General features: G+C 42.1%; 1 protein-coding gene across 6 annotated transcripts in view; it reads right to left on the minus strand.

The window, feature by feature from the left end:
• The window catches only part of ANKRD6 (ankyrin repeat domain 6), a 322,801-nt gene extending 301,546 nt beyond the window's left edge, over positions 1-21,255 (minus strand). For 5 of the 6 annotated variants that reach the window (XM_077487254.1, XM_077487250.1, XM_077487257.1 and 2 more), the window contains exon 1: positions 21,075-21,255. The gene's annotated coding sequence lies outside the window, so the exon portion shown is untranslated. Of the gene's footprint in view, positions 1-20,883; positions 20,908-21,074 lie in introns of those variants that run through there. The other variant, XM_077487252.1, reaches the window with a different exon arrangement.
• Between the last annotated feature and the right edge of the window lie 4,175 nt (positions 21,256-25,430).

The raw sequence follows: 25,430 nt of genomic DNA on the forward strand, positions 1-25,430 counted from the left end.
TAAGAAGGTAAGGTGAGAAACTACAGATGGATGTACAGACGATGGTCATATAGTGCTCATGGCAGGAGCTTGTTCCAACTGCTGACTGAGAGTACAAACATGCATCGTTCACCAGCTACATTTTTTACAACAGTGATTTACTAGAGAACTGTGGGTGTATGTATATTTGGGTTTTAGGCCGGGTTCACACCGCTGTGATGCGGGAACGCCGCGAATCCGCTGCGTTTTCCCGCATCGCACACCTCCCGCCGGCAGTTCACACTGCCCTATGCGGACGGCTGGGAGTGTCAATGTTATGTTAATGACACCCCCAGATCTGTCCGCATATCGCAGTGCGATCTGCCGTCTCGCACAGGAATCGGATCGCATGGTGTGAACCCCCATGCGATCCGATTCTGATGCGGACCAAAAAAAGGGTCCCGTGCGAGTTTGCTGCGGGAGCGCTGCGAATTCAGCCATACTATCTGTATGGCTGAACTCGCATCGCTACGGAGATCGGATGTGATTTGCTGTGCGAATCACATCCGGATCTCCCCCCGCAGCAGTGTGAACCCAGCCTCAAAGAGGGTTGTTTAAGGAAAATCTGCTATAAAGTGATATATATATATATACACACACACACACAAACTAACCAAAATTATAAACGCAACACAACTTTTGTGTTTGCCCCTATTTATCATGAGCTGAAATATCATGAACTGAACTCACAGATCTATGATTTTTTTCTATGTACACAAAAGGCCTATTTCTCTCAAATATTGTTCACGAATCTGTGTTAGTGAGTACTTCACCTTTGCCGAGATAATCCATCCACCTCACAGGTGTGGCATATCCAGATGCTAATTAGACAGCATGATTATAGCAGGGGTGTGTCTTAGGCTGGCCACAATAAAAGGCCACTCTAAAACATGCAGTTTTACTGTGTTGGGGGGGGGGGGGGACGAAAACCAGTCAGTATCTGCTGTGACCACCATTTGCCTCACACAGTGCAGCATATCTCCTTCACATATAGTTGATCAGGTTGTTGATTGTGACCTGTGGAATGTTGGATATTGGTAGGAACTGCAACACGCTGTTGTATACACCGATCCAAAGCATCCCAAACATGCGCAATGGGTGATATGTCCAGTAAATATGCTGGCCATGCAAAAACTGGGATGTTTTCAGCTTCCAGGAATTGTGTACAGATCCTTGCATCATGGGGCCATGCATTTTCATGCTGCAACATGAGGTGATGGTCGTGGATGAATGGCACAACAATGGGCCTCAGGATCTCGTCATGGTATCTATATGCATTAAAAATGCCATCAATAAAATGCACCTCTGTTTGTTGTCCATAGCATACATCTGCTCATATCATAACCCAACGGCCACTATGGGCCACTCAATCCACAACGTTGACATCAGCAAACCGCTCACCTACACAATGCTAAATCGGGATTCATTCATGAAGAGAAGACCACTCCAAATTGCCAGATGCCGTCAAATGTAAGCTTTTGCCCACTCAAGTTGGTTATGATGACAAACTGCAGTCATGTCAAGACCCCGATGAGGATGACGAGCATGCAGATGGGGATTCTCTGAGATGGTTTCTGGCAGTTTGTGCAGAAATTCTTTGGTTATGCAAACCGATTGTTGCAGCAGCTGTCTAGGTGGCTGGTCTCAGACGATCTTGGAGGTGAGGATGCTGGATGTGGAGGTCCTGGGCTAGTGTGGTTACACGTGGTGTGCGGTTGTGAGGCCAGTTGAAAGTACTGCCAAATTCTCTGAAACGCCTTTGGAGACGGTTTATGGTAGACAAATGAACATTCACTTCAAGGCAAAAGCTCTGGTGGACATTCCTGCAGTCAGCATGCCAATTGCACGATTCCTCCAAAAATGAGACATCTGTGGCATTGTGCTGTGTGTCAAAACTGCACATTTTAGAGTGGCCTATTATTGTGGCCAGACTAAGGCACACCTGTGCAAAAGTCATAGATCTTTGAGTTCAGCTCATGATAAATAGGGGCAAACACAAAAGTACTCGATTTTGGCTAAAATGAGAATCCAAATTTTTTTGCTCAGAATAAAGATCCCAATGCTCATGGCGTAACATCATCTTTCACATTATACAAAAAATCTGGACTAACTTTATTTTTTTGTGTTTTTTTATTGATTAAAGTGTATTTAAAAAAAAAATTGCGTTTGAAAGCCCGCTGCGCAAGTACAGTGTGACATAAAATATTGCAACAACCACCATTTTATTCTCTAGGGTCTCTGCTAAAAAAATATATATAATGTTTGAGGATTCTGAGTAATTTTCTAGCAATAAATATTGATTTTACCTTGTAAGCAGCAAGTGCCAGAAAAAAAGGTTTAGTATTTAAGTTTTTAAACTTCCTTCATCTACAGGCAGAAGTTCATTCCTTTGATCTAAGAAGAAATGTTACTTTGTTTATACTTAGAGCCGGTTCACACAGGGGCAACACGACTTCCAACGCGACTTTTGGAGGCAACTTGGACACGACTTGTCAACACGACTTACAACACGACTTTAGGCCGCCCCAGGCCAGGCGACTTTTGCCGTGGCCAATCAGAGAATGAGCTCTCAACGGGAAACTCCATGCCAAATAAATAAAAAAAAACGGCATGGGTTCCCCCTCCGGGAGCATACAAGGCCCTTAGGTCTGGTATGGATTTTAAGGGGAACCCCCTACTCCGAAAAAACGGCGTGGGGATCCCCCCCAGATCCATACCAGACCCTTATCCGAGCATGAAGCCTGGCCGGTCAGGAAGGGGGTGGGGACGAGCGAGCGCCCCCCCCCCCTCCTGGACCGTACCATGCCGCATGCCCTCAACATGGGGGGGTTGGTGCTTTGGGGAAGGGGGGCGCCCTGCGGCCCCCCCACCCCAAAGCACCTTGTCCCCATGTTGATGAGGACAAGGGCCTCTTCCAGACAACCCTGGCCATTGGTTGTCGGGGTCTGCGGGCGGGGGGCTTATCGCAATCCGGGAGCACCCTTTAATGAGTGGGGCCCCCAGATCCCGGCCCCCCACCCTATGTGAATGAATAAGGGGTACATCATACCCCTACCCATTCACCTGGTTGAAAAAATGTCAATAAAAAACACAACACAAGTTTTAAAAGTCCTTTATTAGGCAGCTCCGGGGGTCTTCTTCCGACGTCGGGGGTCTTCTGACGACTTCTTCGCTCTGTTCGGCCTCTTCTCTCGGGGTCCGGCCTCTTCTCCCGCTCTCGGATTCTTCCGGGCTCCTCTGCTATCTTCTTCCAGCTCTTTTATTGGCGGAGGAGCCCGGTCTCCTCCGCCCTCTGTCCTTCTCTCTTCTTTCTTCTTCCGATGTTGACCCGGCGCTGTCTTCTGCTGTACTGGCTTGTGCGATGTGCGCGGTGACTTATATAGGTATGGGGCGTGGTCACCGAATGATGTCACATGGTGACCCCTCCCCTTTATGATGTCACAGTCCCAAGGCTATTTTCAATCCCAAAGGGGGCACAAAACAAGTTCTGAGCCTCTTCTGTTTACTTTGTGATCTCTTCTGCCCCGCCCCAGTGCCACAGTCACCCTTACACTCACTGTACACTTCTGATACTCGGTTCCCTCTGATTACACTTCATGTCCCTGATCTGTTTCCCCCATCCCATATTTGGCGATCATACAGATAGCAATTTGATTGATTTCTCTAGTGATCACAAACAAGCAATGTGTTATTAATGGAAATACTGAACGATGTAACAATACAATAGCATAACATTAATTATGGTTTATGTATGCCATTTGTCTATTGTCTTATTGATTGATTCACATCACAACTTCATTGATTTGAAATTGATACTCTTTTTTGTACGATTTATGGTTTTGCTCATCACTGCCCCACACATGCAGCCATGCATTGCATGTGTGGGGCAGTAATGAGCAAAACCATAAATCATACAAAAAAAAAAGTATCAATGAAGTTGTGATGTGAATCAGTCGCTAAGACAATAAGACATAAACCATGAATAATAAAATGGCATACATCATCTCTTGTATCATGTCCGCAGTCTCTGTCCATCTCTTGTATCATGTCCGCAGTCTCTGACCCTCTCTAGTATCATGTCTGCAGTCTCTGACCCTCTCTAGTATCATGTCTGCAGTCTCTGACCTTCTCTAGTATCATGTCTGCAGTCTCTGACCCTCTCTAGTATCATGTCTGCAGTCTCTGACCCTCTCTTGTATCATGTCTGCAGTCCTTGACCCTCTCTTGTAGTTTTTTGGGGTCATTCTGGAGCTCCTCTTTAAGTTGTCTGCTGTGTTTACACTTTGCCACATGCAGGTAGTGTTGTCTTTTTTTTTTTACGAACATATAAAATAAAAAAGAGTTCTTTTGACTGCTTGAATTTTTTGGAAGAAAACCCTGCGCAGTAATCGTGATGCATCGTGGAATCGATTTGAATCACGGGCAGGATAATTGTAATCTAATCGAATCGTGAAGCCTGTGATGATGCGCACCCCATATATATATATATACTGTATATTGTAGGTTGCAGAAAACATATGCAAATTTTAAAGTTAAACTGAAATAAGATGATCATGATATGACTTATATAGTTTGAACAATTTCCAAAGCATTATAGAACACCAGTTCTGTTGCAATGATTTTCCTTCCTTCGCCATGATAATGGACACCTGGTATGGTAAATCCCTGTCCCTAGGCACAGGCAGGTTCTTTCCTTCCTTAGTGGTATCTTCCTCCTTTTCCCCCCTCCTCTGCCACATTTAGAATACATTTTCTTAGGGGGTAACAGGCACCTGGTTTTGACAGGTACCCACTCTCACTCTTTCACTTGGATTGCCACGACAGATCCACTGGAATTTCTCCCCCCCCCCCCCCTGCAACTTTCTGGAACTCCAGCATTTGACTGCCCACACCTCTTCACGAAGCTTCCCCATCAAGTATTCATTATTTTAAAAAAAACATATACTGTACAAATAGCATTCTTCCAAAACTGAGAAGCACTCATGTAACGATATGTGAGCACCGCTCAGTTCTAGAAAATGTTATGTTTGAGTGCAGTAATTTACACAAGCACATACACTATATTACCAAAAGTATTGGTATGCCTGCCTTTATATGCACATTAACTTTAATGGCACGCCAGTCTTAGTCCTTAGGGTTCAATATTGAGTTGGCCCACCCTTTTCAGCTTTAACAGTTTCAACTCCACTGGGAAGGCTGTCCACAAGGTTAAGGAGTGTGTCTATGGGAATGTTTGCCCATTCTTCCAGAAGCGCATTTGTGAAGTCAGGCACTGATGGGAACGAGAAGGCCTAGCTCGCAGACCAGTTCTAATTCTATCGGGTTGGGCGTAGGACTCTGTGCAGGCCAGTCAAGTTCCTGCGCCCCAAACTCACTCATCTATGTCTTTGTGGACCTTGCTTTGTGCACTGGTCCAAATCATTTGGTAGAGGGGGAGTGTAGAGGATGAAGAAGAATTTTACACATTTATATGTGTACACACACATTTAAACACTTGTATATTATGGGAAAATAATTTGGGTTTTTATCCTCAAATCCTTTTGTAAGCATCTGCCAGTAAGCTCCTGTGTATAAACATCAGTAATTTATGTCTATGTGCAAAAGACCTTACACATTTCTGAAAATGGCTCTGAAACACACATATTTATACAAGATTTACAAGAAGGAGCAGCGAAACCTAAATATTTAAACAAATACAACTTTTTTTTTTAACACATGTGAGCGGTATATAGAAAAGTGCAGTCAGACTTTACTGGCAAAGAAAAGAACACACAAACTAGCATATAAAATCATCCTATATTTTATTCCATACAAGTCATACAAATTTGTTGCAAAAATTAGAAACAGTTGCCTATACATTATTTTCTGCTAGTATACCATGCATACGCTCCAAGAAATAATTGAGCAGAGGAGATCTCACTGGCACTGCATCCAATATAAACATTCAGTAAAACAAGAAGGATGCTCTAAAAGAGATGGGGTTTTTTAGGTGCCAATAACCTAGAGCATTTGATAAAATTCATATAGTTTATATGTTTAATTTGTGTTAAAAACATCAAAAGTGAATAAAATGTACAAAAAAAATTAATAATTTGGAATTGGGTGTCCACAATATGGGTGCTTACAGATGGTTGTCGTGGTGTAGCAATCCCAACATGTTTTGCAAAGTAAAAGGCTTCCTCAGGAGATATGTTCTACCACACATTATATCTATGCATATATATTTGGACACAGGTACAATTTTCATACTTTTGGCTCTGTATGCCACCAGAATAAAATGAAAAAGAAACAATCCAAATGAATTTGAAGTGCCGACTTCCAGCTTCAATTCAAGGGGTTAAATATAAATATCAAGTACAAATTTTTGGAACGGGAACCCGTTTTTACACACAGTCCCCCCATTTTCAGGGGCTCAAATGTAATTGGTCAAATGGATATAATCATAAATAACATGTTCATTTTTAATATTTTGTTGAGAATCCTTTACTGGCAATGACTGCTGGAAATCTGGAACCCATGGACATACCAAAGACTGATTTCCTCCTTTCTGATGCTTTGCTAGGCTCTAACTGCATCTGTTTTCAGTTTTCTTTGTTTGAGGGTCTTTCTGCCCTTAGTTTTGCCTTGAGCAAGTGAAATGCATGCTCAGTTGGGTTGAGATCAGGTGATTAACTCGGCCATTGCAGAATATTCCACTTCTTTTCCTTCAAAAGCTTTAGCAGTGTGTTTTGGATCATTGTCCATCTGTACTGTGAAGTGCTGTCTAATCACCCTTGCTGCATTTGGCTGAATCTGGGCTGACAGTATATCTCTAAACATTTCAGAATTAATCCGGCTGCTTCTGTCTTCTGTCACATCAATAAACACCAAGGATCCAGTGCCACTGGAAGCCATGCATGCCCATGCCATCACACTGCTTCCACCATGTTTTACAGATGACGTTGTGTGCTTTGGATCATAAGCTGTTCCAAGCCTTCTCCACACTTTTTTTCTTCTGGTCATTCTGGTACAGATTAATCTTAGTTTCATGCGTCCAGAACTGGTCTGGCTTTTTTAGATTTTTTTTAGCAAGGTCTAATCTGACTTTGCTGTTCTTCAAGCTTATGAATGGTTTGCACCTTGTGATGAACCCTCTGTATTTGCTGTCGTGAAGTCTTCTCTTGATTGTAGACTTTAACAATAATATGCCCACCTCCTGGAGAGTGTCCTTCCCTTGCCTGGATGTTGTGAATGAGTTTTTCTTTACCATAGAGAGGATACTGCGATCATCCACCACTGTTGTCTGTCATGGACGTCCAGGCCTTATTATATTGCTATGCTCACCAGAGCATTCTTCTTTCCTTAGAATGTACCAAACTGTTGATCTGGCCACTCCTGATGTTGCTGCTATCTCTTTGATGGATTTGTTTAGTTTTTGAAGCCTTACAATGGCCTGTTTCACTTGCATGGACAGCTCCTTTTAACGCATGATGTAGGTTCACAGTAACAGATTCCAAATTCAAATACTATACTTAGAATCAACTCCAGACTTTTTATCTGCTTAACCGATGGAGCAATAATGAAGGAGTAGACCACACCTGGCCATGAAACAGCTTTTGATTCAATTGTCCAATTACTTTTGGTCCCTTGAAAAAGGGGGTGGCTATTCTTATGAGCTGTAATTCCTAAATCCTTCCCCCTATTTGGATGTACATACCCTGAAATTAAACCTGAAAGTGCACACTTTCAGCCCATATCCATTATATAATTATAGCTTGAATATGTTTTGGTAAATACCAGAAAAAAAACTAAAATTGTGCCTGTGTCCAATTATATATGGACCTAACTGTATATGTTTGATCTATCTGCTCAGGTGTGGTAGTACATATCTCCTGAGGAAGCCTGACACACTTGGCACACCCCCTGCACACACCAATGGCTGAAGCATAGGATCGATGTTGCATCTACATAAGTGAGTATAAATGTTTGCTATTTTTGAATCCCACACTTATTTTTTAAGAATGCGGTTTAGATAACCAAGCTCCAAACTTTCTAACTTTCGAATTGATTGCTAACACGGTTCAATACTCTACTTCTTCAGCAATTCTTTTCAGTCACAGACCTGGAAGAAGCAAGCAGCCAGAAGACTGAAGTCAGGACTCCTAGACTGCACACTTGTTGTGGACCAAGAGCTCAGAAAGAACCTAATATATTGTATCAGCACAACATCCAAGCATGTAGCATTTCAAAAGGGCTCAACAGCAAAAGCTATGTGTTTTCTGCCCTTCCAATGATATGATCATACAGTAGATTGATCTACAGTATCATAACCTTGTATTCACTCAGAAAAATGCAAGGCGTTCTGTAAATGGTTTATTGCCAATTGAGCAACCCCCTGCGCTCACTCTGCAACAGGGCAACCACTTTGCCCAGGACCCACAAGACAGTGGTGATTACTACTAGCAGTTATTTCCAGCTTTCACACGATTCCCACAGTTATATACATTTATTGCTACAATTGATACAAAATAGTAAAAAGAAATTGTAACAGTCCTGAAACTATGTTTCCTAATAATGTATCTAATAAATGCTTTAGCTGTGCAGAGGTCAAAACCTAGGGGGTTGATTTACTAAAGGCAAATCCACTTTGCACTGCGAGTGAACTTGGAAGTGCAGTCACTGTAGATCTGAGGAGGTCATGCAAGGAAAATATAAAAAAAACGGAACTTTTGCTTGCACATGATTGGATGATAAAATAAGCAGAGCTTCCCCTCATTTCAGATCTTCCCCTCAGATCTACAGCGACTGCACTTCCAAGTGCACTTAAAATGCACTTGTAGTGCAGAGTGGATTTGCCTTTAGTAAATCAAGCCCTGTAGTGTTTAGTCATCAGATTATGTGAAAGGAATAATTCTATTTTATGGTAATACCCCTGAACATTATTATTTGCTGTAAACCCTGATTCACTATGAAGGGGTTGTTTTGCTAAAAAAATTTAAAATATTCACTGTGTCCTGTCCAGAGAAACTGTGCTGTCAACCATCCCATCACATTCCTATTTTTTTTACAAAAGTCCCCTGCTTAGAAACGGCATATTTGAAGTGATCGCACAATTTCTGGCCTACATGAACATCAGCCCCAGTAAGAAGGCTTTTCAGTGGGATCAGAAATATCCCCATAAGAACCTGCCCAGGAATAAGCTCTAAATATAAACTTCATGTGATGCCAAAGCAATGACCACAATAGGGGGAATTGATAAAAACATGAGCTGTCAGAATCCGGAGCAAATGTGCATGGCAACCAATCGGCTGCTATCTTCAGCTTGTTCAGTTATGATGGGTTTACTTCCTCTTTTTTTCCCTGCAAAGGTAAAGCATAATGGACTACTATGCATCGCATAGTAGCTCATTATGTGTCACTTACCTGACACAGGAGCCAGCGAAGTCGACGCTGTCACCTGTAGTCCGCCGCATCCATCTTGGTTGTGGCGTCTCTCGCAGCTCCGACGAATGACAGCGGAGAAGCCGCGATGACGTCACTCCCGCGCATGCGCACGGGAGTCGCGTCTCGGAGCTCCGACGCTGCCATTCGCCGGAGCCGCGATGACGTCACTCCCGCGCATGCGCACGGGAGTAGACAAATTTGGCAAATCCATTCTTGGACTTGCCGCATTTAGTGCGCCTGCGCGCCGCTGTCTACGGCGCATGCGCCGTAGACAGCGGTGCCCATTTTCGGGCAAATATCTCCTAAACCATATAGGTTTAGGAGATATTACTTGGACCTACAGGTAAGCCTTAATCTAGGCTTACCTGTAGGTCAAAGTTGTTTGGAAGGGTTTACTTCCATTTTAGTTGTCATGCACAGCTACATTCCTCTCTATGTATTTTTACTCAAAACAGACTATGGGGTAACAAGCAGGGGTAAAATATTCTGTTTGGGTTGCATTGCAATTATTCCCTAAATGACAGACTGAGGTGCAGAGCAAAGCTAAAACTGTGGGGTAGATTTACTTAAGGTAAATAGACTGCGCACTTTGCAAGTGCAAGGGGATTTGCTCCAGAGCTTTGTAAATGAAGTGAAACTTCAGTTTGCAAACAATGCCCAATCACATGCAAGGAAGATAAACAAAAGCAGCATTTTTGCTTGCACTTGATTGGATGATAGAAATCAACAGCTCTTCCACTTATTTACTAAGCTCTGAAGCAAATGCCCTTGTAGAGTGCAACTGCACTTGCAAAGTGTATATTCAATTTGCCTTGAAGGCCGATTCACACCAGTGCATTTTTTTCTACATAAAAAATGCATGGACAGTAGATAATATGGGTTACAATGGCCTAGTTCACACCAGTGTGGTCAGTCCAGTACGGAAAAAAAAGTAGAACACGTTGCATTTTTTCTCCAGAATGCAGGAAAAACTAATCAAAAACATACATGCAAAAACAACTGTGTTTCTGTGGTTTGAACCAGCCCTTAGTAAATCAACCCCTATGTCTTTTTTGGGTCTATTTTTAATCATTTTTCAATCCTCACACCATACATTTTAAAGCAATGCTTTATACATGATTTTATGCGATGTTGCTCTCTATTTTTTATTTTATTTTTTTCAACATAAAAGGCTAACTGCAGTCAAAACATTTTATTTTGTTTTGGATTCAGTAGGATTTGATCCAGGCTTTTATTGCTGTCTGTGTTTCAGGAAGTGATGACAAACACACATAAGCAGTAGAGTGAATAATGGTTAGAACTTTAGACTATGGAGCTGATTTACTAAAACTGGAGAGCGCAAAATCTGGTGCAGCTGTGCATGGTAGCCAATCAGCTTCTAATTTCAGGTTGTTCAATTTAACTTTGACAATAAAATCTGGAAGCTGATTGGTTTCTATGCAGAGCTGCATCATGCTCCAGTTTTAGTACATCAACCTCAATGTTTTTATTGATCATTTTGCCTTCCTGACCCCTGACAACCGCATCCTCCCTTTCTTGTGCTGGTGTCACAACAAGGACAAGTATGTAAAGAAACATGGCTGAAATTGGACATAAGTTTGATCCTTCTATGAGAATGTACCTAAAACACAGTAACTCACTAAACTACTGTTTTTGTTAATATATTAATAGCTGATTTACCAAACTGTATATGTTTTACTTCTGGCTAAAATAAAGGCAGTGACCACCTAGAATATACAGAGTAATGCAAATATCACCTATGTCTGAGGGTTGCAGTGTATTTCCAAAATCCCCCTTCCTCCATCTGAGATTGGTAGCATCCTGTATCCAATCAAGAGGTATTGGACAGGATATACTGGTACCTAAGGGTCAGTTCACACTAGGACGACTTGTCAGGTGACTTAGCCACCTGACAAGTAGCGTCCCGTTCTGTACAATGGAACCGTTCTAATCGGAGCAACTCATGTTGCTCCGACTTAGAAAAAGGTTCCTGCACAACTTTGGGGGCGATTTGAGGCAACTTGCATTGACTTCTATACAGAAGTCGTTTTGCAAGTCGCCGCAACGGTCACGTCTGGGTCGCCTGAGGCAGTCGCGCTGTAAGTTGTGCTGCCTCAGTGTGAACCGGACCTAAGGCAAGGTCTCCTATGTAACCCATCCAATCACACAAAGGCATACCTCCTTCAACACGTAGTACCAACCATGTTTGCTGAATATAATGTGGAATCTAGCCTCTTGCCACATCTGTACCTTCTCCCTGACAACATTTTTCTGTGTGGCTCCTCTTTGAAAAAAACAGCAGAGCATCTGAGCATCAAAGGAAGTTGAAGGCTACCAGCCAATCACAGAAGTGGCTGCAATTTCATCATCTACCAGACTTAAGCTGGCCATACATGGATAAAAAAAAAGTTTGAAAAACTATTTGATAAGCCCGATCATTCAACTTTAAAAATGTTAGTGGGTGCTAAAGCTGCACAATTAATCGTTAAAAACTTGCGATCTCGATTCAACCCCTCTGACAATCTCTATTGCAGAGTTTGCCAATTCTTTCATATAACAAGTGGAGACACATCTGCTCACTCGGCTGTCAAAAGAAAACATCTGGGCAGTCCGCCAAGTTTTTAAAGTGGTTCTCCACCCTAAAGTGGAAGTTCCGCTCATCTGATACCTCCCCCCCTCCGGTGCCACAATCGGCACCTTTCAGGGGGGAGGGGGGTGCAGTTATCTGGATAATCCAGGTATCTGCACCCACTTCCGGGAAAGACCCCCGCAGACCGCCGCAGATGCCCCGCCTCCCCTTTGTGTTATGGGAAACGTACAGTTCCCAGGACACAGCGGGGACCAGGAGGGACGCGCAGCGCGACTCGCGCATGCGCAGTAGGGAACCGGGCAGTGAAGCCGCAACGCTTCACTTCCCGATTCCCTGACAGAGGATGGCGGCGGGGGCAGCAGAGAGACGAGCGATCGCTCGTCATCTGCCGCCGACATCGCTGGACCCTGGGACAGGTGATTTTTTTAAAAGTGCAATATTTGTAGCTGCTGGCTTTTAATATTTTTTTTAGAGGTGCAGAACCACTTTAAGTTGAAACATTGTAACTAAGCTTCCTTCTTAGATCAAAGGGATACACTTTTGTTTGTAAAGAAAAAATCCAGTCAGTCTGCCAAGTTTTCAACAACATGTAAATGCAGGAAGTTTAACCACTTAAAGTCTAAATCTTTTTCTGACACTTCTTTCTTAAGTTAAAATCAATATTTTTTTCTAGAAAATTACTTGGAACACCCAAACATTATATATATTTTAGCAGAGACCCTAGGGAATAAAATGGCAATTGCTGCAATATTTTATGTCACGCTGTATTTGCCCAGCGGTCTTTCAAATGCAAAAAAAATCACTTTAATGGATAAAAAAAATTAAAAAAATGTAACGAAAACGCTACGAGTATCATGAGAGAATCGTGATCTATCTTCTAAGCAAAAAAATCATGATTCTCATTTTAACCAGAATAGTGCAGCTCTAGTGGACGCAGTTTGATTCTTGAAATACATAGTTTTATGCCAAAAGAAAGATCCATCATGTCAGAATTTTGTTGTGTAATGGAACGCCTTTCTAAACAGTAGTAGGGAAATCGATCATAAATTGTTTGAAAACACGTACAGCGCATGTGCATTGATTGTTGCTCGTCAAAAAAATGTGATCGATACTATGTGGAAAACAATTCAATACACTGATGGGGTTAACACACAGTCGTTCGACACATCTTTATCAAAAAACAAATGTTTTTTCGAACGATTTTCTATCCATGTATGACCAGCTTTGCAATGTAAGAAAGGAACAAACTGGTAGTTTGATTGAACAGCAATGCAGAGGCTGTGTGGGTGTTTTACTGACTACAGAGGATATCCAAGGGAGAAACAGTGCTTTATGAGAAAGGCAGTGGGACTGTGATGTGCCCTGGAGACAGAAGCTTCTAATAACTATTTATTATCAAGCATTCTATCTTTGTGATGAGATATTTGATAACTGCTAGTCAGTTGTAGAAGACACATTTAACATGTGCTCCTTTCACCAGCACACTGGCAAGAACAAGCTGAAGCATTATTATTAATATTATTATACAGGATTTACATGGCGCCAACAGTTTGCACAGTGCTTTACAACATAAAGGGAGACAGTACAATTACTGGGTCCTGTTTAAAAGAGCTTACAATCTATAGAAACACAGTGACAGCAGAAAAGATTAACAAGTCTATCATGCTTTTTAACCTATTGTCTGAATATAGACCTATGTTTATTCTTATCAGGATGATGATCTCATTTTAAATCTAGGCCCATTCCAATAGGAGGAGAGCTTAGTTGCCAACTGTCCCGATATGGCTGGGACAATCATGGATTTTATTAATCGGTCCCGACACAGCCTTGTCCCGGACTGCATCCCAGAAATCAAGGCTTATCATGGACAGGGTAAAAATATGGTAGTTGGAGACAGTCCTTCCGAGATAAGAACATCACTGTGTTAGTCTGAAGTCCAAGGCGGGGTTATAAAATATTAGGGTTAGAAGGCCAGGACAGTGCGACAGCCCACGTGGAATGATAAATCTATCCCACAAAGAGAGCAGGTACTGGGTCGGGAAAGGAAGAGTAGTCAAATGTATTTAAAGGTTTCAATCATATCTCCCCTTCTTTCCTCCAGACTGTACATATTAAGTTCCTAATGTCTCTCCGGATATGTTTTATCACTCATAGTTACATAGTTAGTAAGGTTGAATAAAGACACCAGTCGACCTTGAGTGAGTGTCTACAATTGTCCCTATCCCTGTACATTGCACACTCACATTGGTCCCTACCCTCAAGGAGCCCACAATCCAAGGTCCCCAACTCACATTCATATACTAGGGCCAACTTTGGACAGAAGCCAATTAACCTACCAGCATATCTTTGGAGTGTGGAAGGAAACCAGAGTACCTGGAGGAAACCCATGCAGGCACAGGGAGAACATACAAACTCCAGGCAGGTAGTATCATGGTTGGGATTTGAACCAGCAACCCTTCTTACTGCTAGGTGAGAGTGCTACCCACTACACCACTGTGCTGCCCAGACTTTTTAACGTTTCTTTAACAAGTCTCTTATCAATATCAATGTAAGTGAGGCCTTCAGAACTGGACACAGCATTTCAAACGAGGTCTCACTTAATATCTATTTGGGGAACCAGGACCTCTTTCCTCCTGATAGTGACCCCTCTAGTGATGTATCCTAAAATTCTGTGTTCATTCCCTAGACCCAGTTCACACTGTTTGATCATTTTGCAATCATCAGAATTAAGTACCCATAAATCTTTTTCTTCTGTAGTGCTGACCTATACTGGCCCGATTCAACAGGGACCAGCCGAAATTCAAACCATCTGTGTGTAGGTTGATTGTACCCAAGTTGATCCATTGATGTTGAAATTTTCATGTGATCACTGCCACCAGCTAAAGCCACAGGCAATAATCATTGTGTGTTCTTCTCGCAGGGACTTGGCAGGGTTACATGGCAACTTTAAAATAATATTCTGTGCAGTGTATTTCCTTTAATTTAATCTATGACTATGCAGGCCAGTCATAAATGGAAAAAGCCAGGCACACTGCAGTTGTGCACCGCTGCACTGCAGAACAAAGTGTAATGCACAATATCAGCACTCCTAGCTAGAAGGTTGCACAACATACTCGAAAGTGTGTACCGGAAAAAATATTTTAATAACTATTTTCTAACAAAGGGTGAAGGAGACACTATTGATTTTTCCATTAACTGCTCAGAAAGGAGTAATTTGAGAGATTTAAAGTGGCAGACATATTTTGAACCCATGGCACATTCCTAAAAGAGCTTCCTTTATACTACCTGCGCCCAACTCAGGTAAGTATCTGCACAAGGTTTGGTAATGTTGGACATGAGCATCAAATTCAGCTACAACCACTATGGCAGTAACAAATTCCTAAAAAAATCCCAGTTTAAGAAACTGGTGGTAATTAAGATCAGCTCAGAGCTGATAGACCGAGGTACAGAAGTATGCCCGTACTCAGTGTTGGGCATATCGGTGCCAGGAGGGCTGTCAAGCATGAGACAGCTTCCCAAACAGGGCTCCATCCCAGGCCCCATTCAACTATCAGCTGGGAAATTCCCCCACCCAAAGTTAAATGTACGGTAATCAAAGGGGCTGGGGATAGTGGTGATGTCTTCATACAAGAATGGCAATGTCCATATTTGGGTGGGCAGAGGCTGATGGAGATCTGAGAGACTGGTGCCCCATCTGGTCCACCTAGATGACTGACAGTGCCCAGCAGTAGATGGATTTAAAAGCTATCTGGACTGAACTGCGACAATGGATTGACCCACTGCCAATTTCAATTTCAATCAATAACCAAGAGGACCTGATGAGGATCTAGTCTCTCAATCCCCCATCAGGCACCGTCCACCCCTACTACAAAGTTCCTGGGCCATTTGCCAGTCAGTATGAAGGGTGCAGAGGACGCAGTGAGGTAGGAGAGGCCAGTATGGACTCTCTGACTCCAGTGCCCAGGGCCAACAGATTTGTGTACCTTCACAAACAGAATTGGTGCTTTCAGTTTTGAGGGCGGACAGAATTCTAAAGAGTATCTATGATACCCTTTATAAATACCCCAATATATTCCCTACAGCACCCATCTGGCAAGGTTAAAGTATAACTAAAGGGACATTTTTTAATGTTTTGGATAGAGGGGAGAGGGATTAGAACATCTGTCAGTTTTTATTGCTGTCTGTGCCCCTATTAGGGAGATTCATCCTCTCTATGATGGCCTGTTTACTATTATCATTGAAATAAAGGTAAAACAAAATCACACATTTTGGGTTGTCCCCAGAAAAATAATAAAGGGGAAATCTTCCAATGAGGACACTACTTCTGGTGACCAGGGGGGGTCCCCAAGGAATTCCCTTCATATGCAGCAATTCCCTCTCCTGTTTTGCTATGGAACAGGATGTGAGAAGAAATCTCCCCAATGGGACACATATGCTGATAAAAAAATCTGACAGGGGTTATAACCCTCCCTTGTTCTATCCAAAAAAAAAAAGTTTTTCCTATAGTTCTACTTTAAAATAAAATGCAAACTAGGTATGCTGGGGTCCACTTCTAGTAGGCACTCAACATACTCCTGTGGTCTATGTTTACCTGATCCCTTTGATAGAAAAGTTCTGTGTACAAAGGACGATATTAACATAGCTATTGCTTTAGGTGCCAATGACTTTGTACTTATAAGCTCCATTATGGATTCAAGACTTTATGTTGCCTGTGTTTAAGTCGCAGGAATATTGTTGGAAATGCAGAATAATCTCAAACAACAGCACTGTCAATCATCTTTGTCACATTTTGGGTTATAGTTCGCCAAATATTGCTCTGGCTTACCACCAAAACACAGTATACAAAAAAAAACTAAATTTACCAAAGCTTCAACATAAGAGAAATGATCTTTATGTCAGCTTAAGACTCCATACACACGATTAGATTTTCTGCTGATTTTTGTCTTCAGATTTACTGAAACTATGTAGTGCAAGGGCCTGCCTGATTGCATACAAATTGAAACTCTTATGCCGCGTACACACGGCCGGAATTTCCAATGGAAACAGTCCGATGGGAGCTTTTCATTGGATTTTCCGACCATCTGTATGCCCATCAGTCTTTTTTCTGTTGGCATTTCCGACGGACTTTAGATTGAGAGCCTGTTCTTAATTTTTCCGACGGAAGACCTTTCTATCGGATTTTCCGATCATGTGTATGCAATTCCGACACGCAAAATTATGACGCATGCTCGGAAACAATTTGACGCATGCTCGGAAGCATTAAGCTTCCCTTTTATAGTGCCGCCGAACGTGTTGTATGTCGCAGTGTTATTGACCGTTGGAATTTGGTGTGACCGTGTGTAGGCAAGGCAGTTTGAGCGAAATTCCTTCGGAATTCTGACGGGAAAACCAGCAGAGCTTTTTCCGAAGAGAATCCTGATTGTGTGTACACGGTATTAGGCTACTTTCACACTGAGGCGCTTTACCGGAGCTACAGCACTAAAAATAGTGCCTGTAAAGAGCCGCTCCTGTGTCTCCAGTGTGAAAGCCCGAGGGCTTTCACACTGGAGCGGTGCGCTTGCAGAACGGTCAAAAAAAGTCCTGCAAGCCGCATCTTTGCAGCGTTGTAGGAGCGGTGTATACAATGGTGTAGGCCCCTTTCACACTGGGGCAGTGGGTGCGTCGGCGGTAAAGTGCCGGTATTTTTAGTGGCGTTTTACCTTCAATTTCGTGATGCGTGAATTTCGGCCACTAGCAGGGGGTAAAAGCACCCCGCTAGCGGCCGAGAAAGGGTTAAACCACCGCAAAGCGCTGCTGCAGCAGCACTATGCTGGCAGTATAAATGGGCAGGAGCAGTGTATACACCGCTCCTTCACCGCTCCAAAGATGCTGCTAGCAGGACTTTTTTTAGCGTCCTGCCAGTGCACCGCTCCAGTGTGAAAGCCCTCAGGGCTTTCACATTGGAGAGACAGCTGCGGCTCTTTCAGTGTGCTTCACAGGCGCTATTTTTAGGGGTGTTAAGGTTTGACCACATATTATATGGTTTTGGTAAATCTGAAGGCAAAAATCTGCAGAAAATCACATAGTGTGTATGGGACCTTAAGGTCACTTTTACCCTGAGTTGCTGAGGCTAAAAATAGTGCCTGTACAGCGCCCGTAAGGAGCCTCTCCTGTCTCTCACACTGGAGCGGTGCGCTTGCAGGACGGTCAAAAAAAGTCCTGCAAGCCGCATCTTTGCAGCGATGTAGGAGTGGTGTATTTACCGCTCCTAAAGTGCCTCTACCCAATGAAAGCAATGGGGCAGCACTGCCTAAGCGTCGCTGCAGCTAAGCTTTGCCGGCGGTTTTAACCCTTTTTTGCCCGCTAGCGGGGGTAAATCGGCGCTAAAAATATTGCTGCTTTACCGCCGGTGCCGGCCCGTCCCAGTGTGGAAGTAGCCTTACTGTCATTTTCACATGGAACTGAATTTTATTGAAATAACTGACACTTTTTAGAAAATAAGGATCTTTATCCTAAACCTAAAATAGAGTTTGAGCTCTAGGGGAATATTAGTGTTGGGTATAATCCACCACTTCATGAACATGATGGATATACTTTTTGCTACATGGTGTTCGTTGGCAAAAAGGCACATTTAGATACATACAGCATATAACTGGTCATATGTCAGCTGTATAAAAGGTACATTTATTTACATACAGTATATTACTGACTATACGTCAGCTGTATAAGGGGTATATTTAAATACAGATACATTCAGTATATTACTGACAACAGATCAGCCCCATAAAAGACACATTTAGATACATACAAAATATTACTGACCACAGATCAGCCCTAAAAATTTAGATACTTAAAATATAGTATCAGCTACAGACCAGCCACACATGAGGCACATTTACATTCGAGTACTGACCATAGATCTGTGATATAAGAGGCACAGTTACTGTACATACATACAATCTATAAAGAACCGTAGATCACCCTAAAAGAGGCATATTTAGATACATACAGTATAATACTGACTATAGATCAGTCCTATAAAAGGCACACTTATATACATAAAGTATATAACTGACCCAAGATCGGCCCCATAAGAGGCACATTTAAATACATGCAGTATATTACTGACCACAGATCAACAGTATACGAGGTACATTTAGATACATACAGTATGTTACTGACCACAGATCAGCCCCATAAGTGGTCAATTTAGATACTTACAATATAGTAATAACTACAAACCAGCCATGGACGAGGCACATTTATATTATAGTACTGACTAGCTGTATAAGGGCATATTTAGATATAAACAGTACATAACTGACCAGAGATCAGACCCATAACAGGCACATTTATATATTATATACAGTGCATAACTGACCAAAGATCAGCTGTATAAGAGTCCCATTTAGATACATACAATAGATTAATAACAATACACCAACCCCATAAGGCACATTTAGATACATACAGTATATAACTGACCAGAGATCAGCTGTATAAGAATCACATTTAGCTATATACTCTATATAATGACCATAGACTATCCCCATAAGAGGCACATTTAGATACATGCTCTAAATAATGACCATAGAATATCCCATAAGGGGCACATTTATACATACTGTATACAATGACCATAGAATGGCCCTGTAAGAGGTGCATTTAGATATATAATCAATATAATGACCATAGATCAGCTGTAAAAGAGGCACATCTAGCTGTATAATCAATATAATGACCATAGAATATCCCTATAAAAGGCACATTTAGATACATATTCTATATAATGACTGTAGAATGGCAATACAAAAGTCACATTTAGATACATTCTCTATATAACAACCATAGAATATCCGTATAAGAGGCACATTTATATACATATTCTTTATAATGACGGTAGAATGGCCTTATAAGAGGCACATTTAGATACATTCTCCATAGTGACTGTAGTGACTGTCCAATAAGAGACACATTTAGATACATTCTCTGTATAATGACCATAGAATAGCCCTATAAGAGGCACATTTAGATACATATTCCATATAATGATGGTAGAATAGCCCTATAAGTGGCCCATTTAGATACATTATCTGTATAATGACCATAGAATAGCCCTATAAGAGGCCCATTTAGATACATTCTCTGTATAATGACCATAGAATAGCCCTAAAAGAGGCCCGTTTAGATACATTCTCTGTATAATGACCAACGAATAGCCCTATAAGAGGCCAATTTAGATACATTCTGTGTATAATGACCATAGAATAGCCCTAAAAGAGGCCAATTTAGATTCATTCTCTGTATAATGACCATAGAATAGCCCTATAAGAGGCCCATTTAGATACGTTCTCTGTATAATGACCATAAAATAGCCCTATAAGAGGCCCATTTAGATACGTTCTCTGTATAATGACCATAGAATAGCCCTATAAGAGGCCCATTTAGATACATTCTCTGTATAATGACCATAGAATAACCCTATAAGAGGCCCATTTAGATACATTCTCTGTATAATGACCATAGAATAACCCTATAAGAGGCCCATTTAGATACATTCTCTGTATAATGACCATAGAATAACCCTATAAGAGGCCCATTTAGATACATTCTCTGTATAATGACCATAGAATAACCCTATAAGAGGCCCATTTAGATACAGATTCTCTGTATAATGACCATAGAATGGTCTAATTAGAGTGAGATTTAGATACATAGAGTATATAGGTGGGCACAGTGCAGCCCCTATAGATCCTGAGCTATGAATGGATGGTATGGTGTCTCCTCTCTCCTAGTAGGGGTAGAAGATGGGTGGAGATGTATAGAGGATGATGGGGGGTGTAGTGAATGTAGGTGGTGATCCCTCTTCCTACCTGTTGAAGTTGTAGAAAGCCCAGAGGCAGCCAAGCCCCCCATATATCTCCTCCCTACACCCCAAGTGCAGATGTGTGCTCTCCATGAGGGTGAGAGCTCCAGTACACCCCACTATGGAGTCCTCCTGGCACACTACTCCCCCAGGAAGCCCACCTGGCACTAGCCGCACACTTGGCCTCTCAGCACCTACCTGTTGCCGGTCCCGGATTAGGAGTTGTAGGTTTATCAGGACAGTAGGGTGGACCGAAGGAGCGGATTGGTGCAGTGGTGCTGGGTGTGTCCGTACAGTGTGTCCGTACACTCCACTAATCACACGGCTCTGAGTGTCCCTGGGTCTCGGCTCTCCTCTTCTACTATTCCCACACCAGCTACTATGGTGTCTTCATCACACAGCCGCCTCTTCTGTGCCTGCACTTATACTGACATCTAGCGGACACACTCAGGAACTACAGCTCTGAGTGCAATGCAGGAATCCTGGGCTGCTGCTGCTGACTCTTGCTTTCCATCTATCAATGCTATAAAACTGACTTCACCAATGAGATCACCAATTACCTGTGATCTGCTAATATCCAAATTGAACTGTGTGTGGACAAGTATTGTCATTGTAGGCATATGTTATACCTGGATCATGTTTAGTTTTCTCAAACAAAGTGTATCATAAAAAAAAAATTATATTATATTATATTATAGTAGTAAACCCTGGCTGTTGTGTGTGTGTGTATATATATATATATATATATATATATATATATATATATATATATATAAAAACGCTGCAAGGCAATGGCATAATGTGCTAGTATGCATGGCATACTAGCACATTATGAAATACTCACCTTGGAACAAAGCCCTCCAATGCAGCACTGTCACCACTGAGAGGGTTGATGTCTTCCAGGTTCTTGAGCTCCGGCTATGTGATTGGCTGGAGCCATGATAGCGTCACTCCCAAACATGCGCATAGGAGCCCTCGGTTCCAGCATGACCGGACACCAGACCTTCAGCACACATACACTGGAGAGGTCACTGGCTGCATCCAGGGTGAATATCTCATGCATGCTTAGGAGATATTCATTTTACCTACAGTATCTATTATAGTATCTGTAGGTAAAAATGACTACCGCTTTAATCATTGTCCCATAAAGTTATATGGAGGATTTCCTTGTATTACAAACAAACTGGAAAACAACCATCAGGGACTGATATGTATACGATTAGGGTTACTGTAAAATGGAATTGGATACCCCAAGGTATGTATTCCCAAGGATCCATACCAGGGACGCACAATCAGGGGAGGCTATGAACATAAAAAAAAAAAAAACGATTGACCTTCGAGGGCTTTAGCTCGGCGACCTGGGGTCACACCCCACCACTGGTCAAAATTTGGGGCTCCCGCAACCTATGGTTCCAGAGATATGGGACTCCTTGCACAGCCTGTCAGAAGTGAAATAAACTTTAAATACAAGCTGGCACAGTCTGCAGCAGACTGAGAGGATGAGCTCACAGTGCCTCTCCTCACTTTTTGTCAGAGGCACTGAGCTCAATGGACAGCTTGGAGTCTTGGACCGATGGTAAAGTATGCCTCTCACTGCAGTGTCATAGAAGGGGGCGTGTGTTTAAAAAGACAAATGCTCCCTTCCAGCCCAGCCCTCTTAACTGCAAGGAAAAAACATGGGTTTATGAGTATAAGATTTACCCATGGGTAAAATGAGAAAACTTTCTATAAATTTTGCTATATGTTATAACATAATAATTTATTATTTATCTATTTCCTGTGAAATTACTGGTTGGAAGTTATTAATTCAAACTTCAGTAATCTGTCCATTAAGCGACCTGCTTGAGTACAGATTTTGAAAATATAGTAAATTACCTTAAAAACAATATATAACAATTATTTGTATATTACTTACTTATGGTAATTAACCACTTGCCACCCAGGCAGCCAATTCTGACACTTCTCTCCTACATGTAAAAATCATTATTTTCTTGCTGGAAAATTACTCAGAACCCCCCAAACATTTATATATATATATATATATATATATATATATATATATATATATATATATATATATATATATATATATATTAGCAGACACCCTAGGGAATAAAATGGTGGTCCTTGCTACTTTTTATGTCACACAGTATTTGCGCAGCAATTTTCCAAACGCGCTAGTTAGCTTGATTTGTATAATGTGAAAGTCGATGTTACATACCTAACATGTCAATGGCGCCAAACATCACTACTTAAAAATCTCCATAGGAGACGCTGTAACATTTTTTACAGATTACCTGTTTAGAGTTACAGAGGAGGTCTAGTGATAGAATTATTTCTCTCGCTCTAACGATCACGGCCTATGTAACCTGATGTGTATCTGGCTCTTATACTAGCCAGTGTCTCACCAGCCACTGAGCTCACCGCATGTCCCTGATTCATACCTTCAATTGCTTATTGTTAAAGTGACTGTAAACCTCAGACATGAAATATGAACAAAGCCTATCCCTCTACAGTGTGTACTTATCTCAATCCACAGCACTAAGTGTAATTTTTGTCTGCTTCTTTGTTCCTCTGCTATCAGCATGAATCTCTTCTGACATGTTTTCCTGACACCAAGAGATAAAAAGGTGACATGGGAGGGAGTTCCAGCTGACTGACAGTCTCAGCTCTGTTCCTGTGTTCTGTGTGAAGGGGGTGTGGCTCTTCCGTCCAATCAGCTCTCAGAGCTCTCCTCACTGAGCTCTGCAGAGTATAATTTCAACTCTCCTCCTCCCTTTTTTTTCTGACAGCTCAGACAAGCTTATAATTCAGCACTTTGAACAGATGTAGAGAAGAGAGGGATGCAGATAACAAGTACAGCCTATGTAGGATGATTTTCTTCATCTATGTAAGGGTTTACAACCACTTTAAGGGAGGCACCAAACAAGCTGTGAATAGGAATAAATTATTTCCTGCTATTTTCAGCTATCACTTTAGTAATGACGACTATAGTGATTGCCAGATTCTCCAGCAGACCTTTGGGTGTGAGATATGCATGTTTCCTTTCAGCCAAGCTGGACCAATATAAACGTGCAATAAAGATCAATCTTTAATAAAGAAATCATTTTTCTAAATAAGCCGCGTTTGTGAAATGTATCACTGTAGCACATGAAAAGTCAGTTTCATGACTAGCTATATTCTTGTTTCAATAAGGGAAGTGATATTATGGCCAAAGTCCAGATATACGCCATATATATATAGGATACCCTTACTCTGCAGTCAGCTGCAGGACTGTTGCTCAGGACTGACTCCCTCCCTGATAATGTCAATAGTGGACAATAATGGATAAAAATGGATATTAGCAAGGCTTGTAGTGTCAGAAAAAGGTGCAGGCGACAAGGTGACAACAAGCACAATTAGGAGACATTGTCACTTCATAAGAGGGCGTACCTGAACAAATACCTTTATAACAGGATCACCAGATATTATTTTAATCAAAGCTGCAGATTTAAAATATCAAAGAAACTTTTAAAATTAAATGAATAAGTTAAAGTTTAGAGATTGGATTTAGATCTCATTTTTGCCTTTAATCCAATGAAAGATCTAACCTGCAACATATTGTGATGTAAATGAGCCATTTGTCAACAACTGCTTGATATCATGCGCAGGCCATAACTATGTGTGATGGGACCCCACAGTAAAGCCTTTGCCTCCTATCTCCTTCTCAGTTCCTCCAGAGATACTACATACTTATTGTTTTCATAGAAATACATTTATTTTATACCACATTATTTGCCAGATGCTAGTGCTACCTGCATGTACAATATCACCACAGACAGTGGAGGCCGGTGCTCAAAATTTGTGGGGGGGGGGGGGGGGCAACAAACAAACATCAATTGCAGCCTCACTGTACCTATAAAATGCAGCCACTGTGCCATCAAATGCAGCCATTGTGCCATCAAATGCAGCCACTGTGCCATCAATTGCAGCCACTGTGCCCATCAAATGCAGCCACTGTGTCATCAAATGCAGCCACTGTGCCCACCAAATGCAGCCACTGTGCCCCATCAAATGCAGCCACTGTGCCTATCAAATGCAGCCACTGTGCCCCATCAAATGCAGCCAATGTGCCCATCATAGGCAGCCACTGTGCCCATCAAATGCAGCCACTGTGCCCCAACAAATGCAGGATCACTGTGACCCCCCCCCCCCCGTGCTCACTGTCTTACCGGTACTTACCTCATCTTGATGGCGGGTCAGGCAGTGGGTGATGGCGGCAGCTGGTCAGGTGATGGCTCCTGTGTCCTCCATGCTTCCCATGCATCTCTTCTACCCTTCTGATAGGATCGCCTGTGCCCACAGCAAATCAGGTGATGGGTATTGAACTGCGCTTCCTGAATGGCTGAGAGTCGGTTCAGTGTTAGAAAAGCAAATATTAATTTGCTTTGCTAACACACCGGGTGGACCTTTTTTGAGGCCCACATCTTGGCCCCATATAGTTTTGCAAAGTCCATATAACAGTAGGAATTCCCCAGTAGCCATTGATGATGTCATAACATGACAAAACGCGTA

Source organism: Lithobates pipiens, unplaced genomic scaffold (genome assembly GCF_037356315.1).
Source record: "Lithobates pipiens isolate NorthernLeopardFrog02 unplaced genomic scaffold, aLitPip1_a1.2 Scaffold_18, whole genome shotgun sequence".
Taxonomy (NCBI): domain Eukaryota; kingdom Metazoa; phylum Chordata; class Amphibia; order Anura; family Ranidae; genus Lithobates; species Lithobates pipiens.